Source organism: Schistocerca piceifrons, chromosome X, assembly GCF_021461385.2.
Source record: "Schistocerca piceifrons isolate TAMUIC-IGC-003096 chromosome X, iqSchPice1.1, whole genome shotgun sequence".
NCBI lineage: Eukaryota > Metazoa > Arthropoda > Insecta > Orthoptera > Acrididae > Schistocerca > Schistocerca piceifrons.
The window spans coordinates 528053462-528065586 of record NC_060149.1 but is presented as its reverse complement, the minus strand read 5'-3'; the positions used below and the strand labels follow the sequence as shown (position 1 = coordinate 528065586).

Sequence of the window (12125 nt, the reverse complement as noted above, 5' to 3'; positions counted from 1 at the left end):
TTTGCTCGAGTATCATGTCGTTTTTGGAAACCGAGAATCTACTATGTAGGAATCAACATGGATTCTGGAAACAGCGATCGTGTGAGACCCAACTCGCTTTATTTGTTCATGAGACCCAGAAAATATTAGATACAGGCTCCCAGGTAGATGCTATTTTCCTTGACTTCCGGAAGGCGTTCGATACAGTTCCGCACTGTCGTCTGATAAACGAAGTAAGAGCCTACGGAATATCAGACCGGCTGTGTGGCTGGATTGAAGAGTTTTTAGTAAACAGAACACAGCATGTTGTTATCAATGGAGAGACGTCTACAGACGTTAAAGTAACCTCTGGCATGCCACAGGGGAGTGTTGTGGGACCATTGCTTTTCACAATATATACAAATGACCTAGTAGATAGTGTCGGAAGTTCCATGTGGCTTTTCGCGGATGATGCTGTAGTATACAGAGAAGTTGCAGCATTAGAAAATTGTAGCGAAATGCAGGAAGATCTGCAGCGGATAGGCACTTGGTGCAGGGAGTGGCAACTGACCCTTAACATAGACAAATGTAATGTATTGCGAATACATAGAAAGAAGGATCCTCTATTGTATGATTATATGATAGCGGAACAAACACTGGTAGCAGTTACTTCTGTAAAATATCTGGGAGTATGCGTGCGGAACGATTTGAAGTGGAATGATCATATAAAATTAATTGTTGGTAAGGCAGGTACCAGGTTGAGATTCATTGGGAGAGTGCTTAGAAAATGTAGTCCATCAACAAAGGAGGTGGCTTACAAAACACTCGTTCGACCTATACTTGAGTATTGCTCATCAGTGTGGGATGTGTACCAGATCGGGTTTGTAACGCCGGAAATGCATATCCTCCTATTTCCATCTATTGTACTATTATTTTTTTCCTTGTTTTGTTACCTCAAGATATGACATTTCTGTCTCTTTATATATTGTAATTGTTTTACTGTTTGTATATATATATTTATGCATTTATGTCGATGTGTAATTGGTTTGTTGTGTAAAGATTATTTGTATTTTTACGCTGGGTCTTGCCTAGGGAAAACTGCTATCGAACGATTACATCGATAGGTCGTGTGAAGAATCAAAGTTTGTAGGATCTTTGGTAGTGTTAACTCTGCGCGTGGAGCGCGGGCAGTCGGAGAGTGTGGCGGGAGTAGCGAGTGGAGCAGGTGTGTTGTGTGACGCTCCCGCGAGTTGCCGCGCTTTCGGGGTTTGGCAGCATGTAATTGCGCTCGACTCGCGATGATAGTTTCTGACATGGTGTCGCGGACGGGAAGCATTAGCTGGCGCACATCAAGAGCCCGTTTCGCCTGGTGACCGTGTCGAGAAGAAGGCGCGCCAACATCCAGCTTCTGCAACAGCGACGGCCGACAATGAGTGACTGTCGCCACCTCCTCGATCGACGGCTTCGAACCTTCAATCAACCAACAAGGAAGACTGGACGCACGTAAAGTTTTAGAGCTGTATGGCAGACCTCAGCTTTTAATCTTGTTCCATTTTCGTAACTATAATTACAGCAACTTAGCATGAACGTTTGTTGCTCATTGTCCCAATTGCATTGCCAAGCAGAGTCCCTTCCTTTTCCGAAATGAACCCGAGTGTCATTGAAATTCAAACGCCAGCATTAAAGTAATATTCTATTTCGCTGCTTTAATTTCAAAGTTCAGTCAAAGTCTCAGAGCTGGCTACAATATTCAGATTACACAAGCACGAATTAAGAGTGCGAGCTTTGTTACCGTATTTTAGCTTACCTGTGACTGCAGCTCAGCTTGGTACGTACTAAATTTCACTATTGTTAATTGTTCAGAATCATTTAATTCAAGATCAAAGTTAAATCTCTTATTTCTAAATTGCGTAGATTCAAGTAGCTTTTGAAATGATTGTTGAGGTAGTCCAAGACTAACTGTATGTTACTGAATTTCGATGTGCTTCAGAAAGAAAGCTCACTATTAACTTCAGTCACTAAATTAACTTTCGATTTTCCGGTTTTATTTAATTCTTTTGCTAAATTAAGTCAGGGTGTAGCGAAATTTATTACTTCTGACAAACTTTCAGTTTTCACACTACACGTGTCAACCTTCAGTTGCCACGCTTCTAGTGTTAATTATATGTGTAATAACCTTTCTTTTTCAGTTACTATAGTAATTGTCCTTAGGACTGGCGACCGTGATTTCCCCCAAATCTCAAATATCTAATTACCGCTAGTTAATTGTTAACGTAACGGCCGCACATTTACTTTCTTTATTAACTTTACCCCTTTTCAAAATTAATTTCCACCAGTTTCATTTGCATTTTTCCTTTCATTTAGATGTAACCCTTTCCTCCCTCTTTACCGACAGGTTAACTTCGGTGACGATTGCTTTTCCAAAATTACCATTAGGTACACGCGGTTTAATTTTTCACTGTCATTAAGGTCGGTAAGTGAGGGGGGAGGTTACAGGTTGACGGAGGAGATAGAGAAGATCTAAAGAAGAGCGGCGCGTTTCGTCACAGTGTTATTTGGTAACCGTGATAGCGTTACGGAGATGTTTAACAAACTCAAGTGGCAGACTCTGCAAGAGAGGCTCTCTGCACCGCGGTGTAGCTTGCTGTCCAGGTTTCGAGAGGGTGCGTTTCTGGATGCGGTATCGAATATATTGCTTCCTCCTACTTATACCTCCCGAGGAGATCACGAATGTAAAATTAGAGAGATTCGAGCGCGCATAGAGGCTTTCAGACAGTCGTTCTTCCCGCGAACCATACGCGACTGGAACAGAAAAGGGAGGTAATGACAGTGGCACGTAAAGTGCCCTCCACCACACAGCGTTGGGTGGCTTGCGGAGTATAAATGTAGATGTAGATGTAGATGTAGACAAAGAGGGAAAGAGGAAATGGACAAAGAGGGGAGGAGGAGATGGACAAAGAGGGAAAGAGGAAATGGACAAAGAGGGGAGGAGGAAATGGACAAAGAGGAGAGGAGGAAATGGACAGAGAGAGGGGCAGTAGGATATGGAAAGAGAATGGGAGGGTGAGGGGGGCTAGAGGAGGTGGACAGGGAGACGGAAGGCAGGAGATGGACTAACAGAAGGCTGGAATACATACATAACCAGACAATGGCGGGTACTCACCTAAATGGCATATAAACATGTGCAGCTTTACTCTCTAGAATTGTGTGAACATACAGGTGTTTTATTTGTATCCCTGCTTTGAGGCTGACGAAAACCATTGCTGGCAGCATTGTATGTTTTTTTTTTCAGTACTACATTGTTTCGATCGTGAAGTGAACGGACAGTTACACTGCTGAGGAGCGATTAGCGGCCAGTTTGTGCACTAACGTTCACAGACAAGGGAGCATAGACGGAGGTAATGAATGCGTTTACAGATTGCTTTGTCAAGGTCCCACTTCACAAAGTAACCCTGCTTCATTAAGAGAAACGTGCTTTATTGCAGACAGTGCCAAAAAAGGCTGAATACAGGACGTACGAAAAACGTAAGAGGAAACGTGCTCGCCGTTGCTGTCAACGGAGCAGTTTTCCATGAAATCCATCCGCAGCAAGGAGTTGCCGCCTGCCGCGATTTGTTGTTTCGTTCAAGAGTGGTGTTGTTTCACGAATGTGCGATTTATCACTGTTCAGTAAGAGAGAATGTTGTTTTCTGGTCTAAGGAAAATCTCAATTTTGTGCAGAAGTTGAAAGTGAACCTGCCTCGTGGTGCGTGCCACCACGTCATCACCATGCCTGTTCAAATGTTCAACGGTATATTGATGAAAATTCTTCACTGGACATGACGCAAGCCTGGTTAATACCTCAGATCGAAGGCAAGGGAATCACAGATCGTGTCGTTATAGCATGACGGAGCTCCAGCGCACTTTGATACTGAGATATGTGAGTTCCTTGATGAACAGTCTGTACGCTGCCGGATTGGGCGTGGTTCAGTAAGATCTACAGAGCAACAGAAATTTCCACGACGAGCCCGCATCTTAGTACGGCATACAACTCATTAGGAAGGAAAATCAAACTCCATGTAGCTGACTGTCTGTAGAAGATTAATTAACAACTGTGCAGAAATGTTGAGTCTCTCCCGCCAATTAAACGACATTGTGACAAAACGTAGTGCTCTTCTTTGGATGTTCTACATCTTTTCTATGAGGACTAGCGGGGTGAGGGATTTTCTCTGCCTCGTGATGACTGGCTGTTGTGTGCTGTCCGTAGGTTAGTTAGGTTTAAGTAGTTCTAAGTTCTAGGGGACTGATGACCACGGATGTTAAGTCCCATAGTGTTCAGAGCCATTTGAACCATTTTTTTTATGAGTACTATCCCGTAAGGGTACCAAAATATTGAGCAATACTGAAGAATCGGTCGAACAAGTTTTTGTAAGCTAATTCTTAGAACTACTTAAACCTAACTAACCTAAGTACATCACACACATCCATGCCCGAGGCAGGATTCTAACCTGCGACCGTAGCAGAGCCCGGTTCCGGACTGAAGCTCCTAGAACCGCTCGGCCACAGCGGCCAGCCGATAATCGGCAAGCTCGTACTTTCTTTACACTAACCGGCAGTGCAGGACGGTGGTCAATATCTTCCTGAAATCCAGGAATATGGCATCAACCTGAGGCTGACGTCTACAGCACTGTTTATCTCTCGGAGAACAGACCGAGTTGTTTCGCAAGATCTCTGTTTATGGAATCCATGTTGATTTCTATGGAGCAGATTTCGTCCTCTGAACTCGACATAATATATGTGCGCAAAACATGGTTCATAATTCTACAACATGTTCAAGTCAGTGATACAGGCTTATAATTATGTGCATCTGTCATATGACCCTTCTTGAAAACGGGAATGACATGAGCTGTTTTCAAGTCGAAAGATACCATTTTCTGCTTCAGCAGCCTACGATAAACTGCTGCTAGTAAGGGATCAAGTTCTTTCGCATAATCTCTGTAGAATCTGACATGTATCTCATCTGATTCTGATATCTTTCCAGTACTAAGCTATTGTAGTTGCTTTTCTGTTCCGCCATCACTTAGCTTCATATCTTCCATTTCGATGTTCGTACGGTGACTGAAATGAGGGACCGTATTACGACCTTTCTTGATGAAACACTTTCGGAAGACCGAATTCAGTGTTTCGGCCTTTTCTCTATCATCTCCTGTTTCGGTGCCAGTGTGGTCTCTGAGTGACTGGATGAATGATTTCAATGCGCTTACTGACTTTACGTTAAAGCCAGAACCTCTTCCAAGGTACATTCGCGAAGTGTCTCGCGGGCATTGAACTCATGTTTTCTATGTAGACATAACCGATCGACTAGATGTCAGTAACGCACATTTTAGCTGCCCATTCTGAATGGGTCGTAACAGAACGTCAGTTGCAGGTAACCCGTGTGCGCAGCAGCATGTGCCTTGGCCGTGCAAGTGAAGTATTTTCTAACTTTATAGTATTTGTGTTTGAGTTATATAGAGAACAGCAAGTGTATATCTTGTATTTATTTTTGTATCGTGCACAATGAGAATGGAACAAACAAAGTGTTATACATTTTACACTAGACTGAATTACCGTCATCATCAAGTGAACTACGTGAAGAGAAGAGAGAGACTGCAAACACTACATTCCGTTTGATCAAGAAACTTGAAGATGCAACTATCACCGAAGTCCTGGAGAATGAAGAACTGGTGCAAATGCCTTCCGAGGACATTACTGATGTCGAACCATTTTATGACCCTTTCACTGATGATGTAGCTAATGTCTATGTTCCTTTCAATCATATCAAGAAGTTAACTGAAGCAAAAAAATAAATAATGATCAATGAATCACTTCAGAAAGGTCAAGGACAGGAACTATGTATCCCGTTACCAGAAATGTTAGGAACAACAAGGAACAAAACTTAAGAAGCTCAATGTCATATCGCAGTACGTTTGGTCTACTTCTCAAACTAGTGGGCTTGGACTGACGGAATCCAAAAATGAATCTACCTGCTTGAGGAATTTCAAGGCAGTTAACAAAATTGTGAATCGCAAAGTTACGCAGTTTTTAATACACAAGCATTCTCAACCGCAAGAAGAGAGATTTATGCGACTGCATTTGGTACTGAATTCATGGACACTACCGTTGCTAATTATACAGAAGCTAAAATTCTAAATACCAACCAATCTGCATTTATGACAGTCACAGAGACCACACACTATCTTGCATGGGTGAACGAGACACGATAGTCGGGGTGCAATCAGTGTCTGGTTCAAATGGTTCTGAGCACTATGGGACGTAACATGAGGTCATCAGTCCCCTAGAACTTAGAACTACTTAAACCTAACTAACCTAAGGACATCACACACATCCATGCCCGAGGCAGGATTGGAACCTGCGACCGTAGCAGTCGCGCGGTTCCAGACTGAAGCGCCTAGAACCTCTCGGCCACATCGGCCGGCTCAGCGTCTGGAATATCACATTCGTACACAATTCAGCCAGTTATATCCATGGAAGGTAGACTTCTTTCTCAACGGATTATTGTCTTCCATCAGCCAAGTGGTATATTTGGTCCCCTTGTGCAAAAGAAAGTTCTTAACCGACCTCCGAACGTATGCATGAAGGCTTCAAAATCAGGCAAAGTGGACAAGCGTTTCGTGAACAATTGTAGAGTAAGTCTGTCCTCTAATATTGGAACAAAACGTTATCTGGTTCTAGGTTCATTTTCACTCCAACAGGACCTGTTCGTAGCTTCAGATAAACAGATACAGATAATACCATTCCGCCTGGCGCAACGTCCCTTGTTCAACCTTTGGATGTATACTCTTTTCGCCAGTACAAAAAGTTAGCTAAACATTTTTATGAGCAAGTTTTACTTGGCAACACGGATACTTCACAGCTGTATCACTATCGTGAGCCTTCAAGCACTTAATCATAATCAGCTCAATGCCCCCATATTCAACAACATGCTCAAGAAAGAAAATGACATTTCCAGTTGAATGTGATGCTTTTGATGCTGCTGAAAATGTTACCTGGAGTACGGAAGATAACAGTTGCTCAGCACCCAACTGCGCAACTGCATCATTTATCCAATGCGCATTTTGTCGTTTACATTTGTGTTTAACAGATCTCTGCACCAAAACCCACAACATGATTAATAATAGGTACATACAGCTAAATAGAATATATAAATAAATAATAGTAATCAGTATGTTATAGCTGTGTTTCCTGTCCTATTCATTATTCACCACTACCTATAAGACTCAGCAATATGTATAATTTACCGCTATGTGCAGATAAAATTGGTGCAGTGCAAGTATTGATTATACCTGATGTTTCTATCGTAATTAATGCTACCAAGAGCAGACGCTGCTTGCAGGGGGAGCGACTGTTAAAACTAAACTGCTGAAAACAGCCACAACTTGCACTCTGTATTTTTTATTGACCGGTTTCGCTCTTCAAATGAACGAGAGCATTATCAGAATATACAGTTTAAAGTTGGCGCTGTCGGTGTCATCATTTACTAGTGTACTTGAAACGTATTTTAAACGTTATGTTTATGTACTATAGTACAGCTAGATTAATGTTTGGAGCTGTTAACCATCTTTAAAGTCCATCTTTAATGCTGTCTACCAACTTTAAACTGTATATTCTGATTATGCTCTTGTTCATTTAAAGAACGAAACGGGTCATTAAAAAATACAAAGTGCGACTTGTGGCTGCTTTCAAAAACTTCATAATTAATGTTATTTCAATAATGATGACACACTTCACGAATGTACTTTGATAGGGTTTTCGGTCACATCAATTGGCAAAATTTTACGTTCTGGGCCACTGAACGCCTCTCTCATTGCTCTCCTTGCGCTTATTTCCACTTACTTCGGATTTTGATTATCAGCAAGGTTTTTGACTTGTCTTGAATGTGCGATGTTCTCTTTGTTTACGTAGTAGTTTTGTAACATCATGGCGGGTGTATACATCCCTTATGATCTTGCTCGGCACAAACTTCTCTACGGAATACTGAATGATGCTTCTGAATTTTTTCCCTTTGTGTTCTACGTCTTCGTTCTGATATTTGATGTTGAGTACGCAGATACTCAACAATTTGTATCCTTCCACTCTTACTAAGAAAAAATATTGTCGTACCGTTTTTAATGTTCCTTGTAATATCCGTAGCCATAGAAGCTACCACTATCAATGGCTTATGACCAGAGTAACGATGAAACTCTTAAACTGCGTAGTATACAGCAATATTTTATTTAGAATAGACAAGTCAATATTACACGAACAAGCTTTCAAAATACTCTACCCATAACACGCATTATAAAATGCAAACGCCGGAGCTTCCGGTTGACAGGCCCCGTGTACATATTTGCTGAAACCTGTTACACGGACGCGTGTGTTCTCGTGCTTTGAAAGGCATTAATGGGAAATTCGAGCTGCAATCTAACGCTTTGTTTGAAAAGTATAACAAACATTTTTTAATAACACAGCGCTTCTGCAGACTAGATTTAGGGCACCTGCTGAAAGCTGGACGAAGCGAGGGAACATCTACCAAATTCCGAACAAAAGTTTCTCTGGCATTCATGAAGATGCGACAAATATTTATTAGCAACATGCAAAAGTGCATGTTTAAGCCAGCGTGCCGACAAATAACGAGACGTCTTCGTGTGCTCTGCGTCCGCTGCTGGAAGCGAAAGATTAAGTTTTAACCAAATAGCCGGCCGAAGTGGCCGGAAGGAAAATGTGAAAATGTGCTGAACACTTTTATTTAGTATACACTGCTGGTATTGCGTTGAAAATACCTACACAGTAGTGCAAATGTTGCCTTCTTCGTAAAGCATTTACATATTTAATTATTCGTGATTTTGTTTGAAACATCCTGAAAAATATAGGTAACTGCAGTTTGAGAAACTGCTGTGATACGATTATACGATAAAGGTTAAAATTGTTGTGTCTTACTCTGAAGTTTCAATAAAGGAATTTTATAGCTGCCATACTGCAGCTCGAGGCGCTGTTACGTGTACGTAACGTTGTATGATATTCTCATAATACATTACTCAAGAATGGGCTTTAATCCAAGCGAAATCTATTACTCTATTGGGCTTTCTACACTTTATAACCATCTATGCTAGAAATTGTAGTTGCAGAGGGCATATCTTTCACCCTCTCATTGCAAATACGTTCGGCCGGCCGGAGTGGCCGAGCGGTTCTAGGCGCTACAGTCTGGAACCGCTACGGTCGCAGGTTCGAATCCTGCCACGGGCATGGATGTGTGTGATGTCCTTAGGTTAGTTAGGTTTAAGTAGTTCTAAGTTCTAGGGGACTGATCCTGCGCAGTTCCCCTCACACCTGAGATAAGTGATGGTATATATTATGTTTCCTAGTCCTGATACGATGATCAGGAGTGTCTTCCATCCATTTAGCATGATTGTCCTTACCAAAAAAAAAAGTTTACTATTATTCTGATTTGTATCACTGTATCTCCACCTCCTTCACTTTGTGTATCGTGTCCACCATATAGTTCGGAGTCTGAGTCTACACCTTCATCACCTAATTCTTTATTAGCCATTTCATTTAGTTATATATAGTTTAACACATCTCCTCTCTCATCCATTTTAGCTCTCTACTGAAATCAACAGGGTGATTCAGCGTACTGAATGCGAGATGAGATCGTATTTGTGTTGCAAAAGAAGATATCAAAAGTGCTATTGTGGGTCCTGCAGACCCAAACATTACTTACCTGCTTGCTACCGGCGATTCTGGCAGACACAGACATTTCAAATTCACTCCTACACAATGAACTTCGATCCACATTCAACAATCAAATTTCACAACAGTGAAAGATAAGAAGCTACACGAAATGCGGCACGGTTATAGTACCAAAAACTAATCACGCTGGGTCTTTGAGGCCCGACAGTAACAACGGAAGGTCAATCCGCACGCGGTAGTTACATCCCTTAAAACGTTGACACTATTGTCAGTCGATAAACAGTGCGCGTCGTACGAATGTGTCTGGTTTGCGAGTGGGTTATCTGCACCCGACCGTGACACCGGCGACCGGGGCGGTTGCACGAGTTTGCCCTCTGGACATCGGCTGACACGGTCGCGCGATTCGCACTCTTCACAGGTTGCGACACGTCACTCGTGTGAGCGGCGTGGCCGGACCAAGTCCGCTTGCGTCATGCGCAGTGCTCAGTGTGGGGTTTAGTCAGCGCCGGACGCGTAGCTGATGGAAGAATACTGCCGTCAGTCGCTGGGGCTCTGCTTGTGCAGAAATCCAACGGCTCGACCACTTTACGTCACAGCTCCAGAAATCACGGTATCTGCTCGGGCTTTCCATCGACAGCGATATGGCGACTGCTTTTGATACTACACCTTCACGTCGTATCTCAAGGCTTTCTCACACGGGAAGGTACCGGACGGCAGCCACCGCACACGATCCGTCAACACCCCGGATGCCTCGTAGCTTGTGTTGTCAGTTGCTATGATAACTCGCGCGACCGCTACGGTCGCAGGTTCGAATCCTGCCTCGGGCATGGATGTGTGTGATCTCCTTAGGTTAGTTAGGTTTAAGTAGTTCTACGTTCTAGGGGACTTATGACCAAAGCAGTTGAGTCCCATAGTGCTCAGAGCCATTTGAACCCATATCCAGCCCATCACGCAGAATTCCAAACTTCATCAGGATCCACTGAAAGCACTATGACAGCTAGGCAGGAGGTGAGAAAACTTGGATTTCATGGTCGAGCGGCTGCTCGTAAGCCACACACGCGCCGGTAAATGCCAAACGACGCCTCGCTTGGTGTAAGGAACGTAAACATTGGACGATTGAACAGTGGAAAAACATTGTGTGGAGTAACGAATCACGATATACAATATAATTCGATGGCAGGATGTGGATATGGCGAATTCACGGTGAACGTCATATGCCAGCGTGTGTAGTGCCAACAGTAAAATTCGGATGTTGTTTTGCGTTGGAACGCCGTTCTGGCCGAAATTAAGTCCTGTTCACAACCATGTACTCTATTGTTATGCCAGAGGAAGAAAAAGCCATTCTCTTATTTAACAGGTTAAGGGGAGGGTGGAAGGGGGGGGAGGCGCACACGACAGACTGTAGATCACCGGCAGAAGTGTCGGGGCAATAACGCACCCGTCAGACACCTTTTGGGAACGTGGAGACGACAATAATGCACAACCAAGATGTGTAGCTATGTATCTAATATATCAACGATGAAAGCAAAGTCGACAATTCTGGGTCCATACAATTGTCAGGAAACGATTACTTACGGAGCATTTTCATACATTACACGTGGATTTATGTGAGCATTCTGAGAAGTTCAACTATTATCGTATGTCTAACAGCTCATTCGACGAGCTGCTGTGCATACTGTGCACAAAATTATCACATCAAGATACTGTAGTGAGAAAATATGCAGCAGTCGAGGAAGAGCAGTCAGTTACAGTAAGGTAAGAAAAGCATTTTTATTGTTTTCTCGTACATATCGTACATACATAATGGCTAATTTTCATCTATGTATCCCAACTCCAACAATTCGTAACTATCAGTTCATTCTTGTGAGTAAGAGGATTCCGGTGAATTTGTTAGCTGTGGCGAAATCACAGGAGGACTTATTGCAGGTCTGGGTGTTGCCACTGTAAGGTGAGTGTCCACGGGCAGGCCGTTGATTCCAGGAACTGGCTGATTGTTCAGCTGTGATCAATACAGCACTTTTAGGTATGCCTTGTTGTTGGGAACATACGCTAGTGAATGGATGTATCTACGACATGTTCGATGGTGTGTGCTGCAATATTCCTGATCTGTGGTTTGAAACCCGTTGAGACTGCTCGAATCTAACTGTAGTGTTCATAATTTCGCTTGTCAACAATCACGTAACTTTTGTTCACGATAGTGACTCTTGAAAGAGGGAATGAGCGGGTGCACAGAAGACTCATCATCATCAATTGCTACTGGCATACTATTATGTTGACTGTGACTCTGTGACTCATTTCCTCATTTAAGGTCTTGCAGACTTTCGTAGTCCTTACATGAAATGTATGTAGGGCGGCATTATGATCGTTCTGCAGTCAGTTTCAAAGGCCGGTTCTCAATAGTTTTTATCGAAATGAACGTCCCCTTTCCTCCAGGGATTCCCACATCAGTTCCCAAAGAA

At 42.8% G+C, this 12125-nt stretch overlaps 1 protein-coding gene across 4 annotated transcripts in view; it reads right to left on the bottom strand.

The window, feature by feature from the left end:
• LOC124721577 (1-acyl-sn-glycerol-3-phosphate acyltransferase alpha-like) overlaps positions 1 to 12125 on the bottom strand; it is a 787251-nt gene that overhangs the window by 572207 nt on the left and 202919 nt on the right. The window contains exon 1 of one of the 4 annotated variants that reach the window (XM_047246621.1): positions 9698 to 9945. The exons of the other annotated variants lie outside the window; for them this stretch is intronic. The gene's annotated coding sequence lies outside the window, so the exon portion shown is untranslated. Of the gene's footprint in view, positions 1 to 9697; positions 9946 to 12125 lie in introns of those variants that run through there. 4 annotated transcript variants of the gene reach the window in all.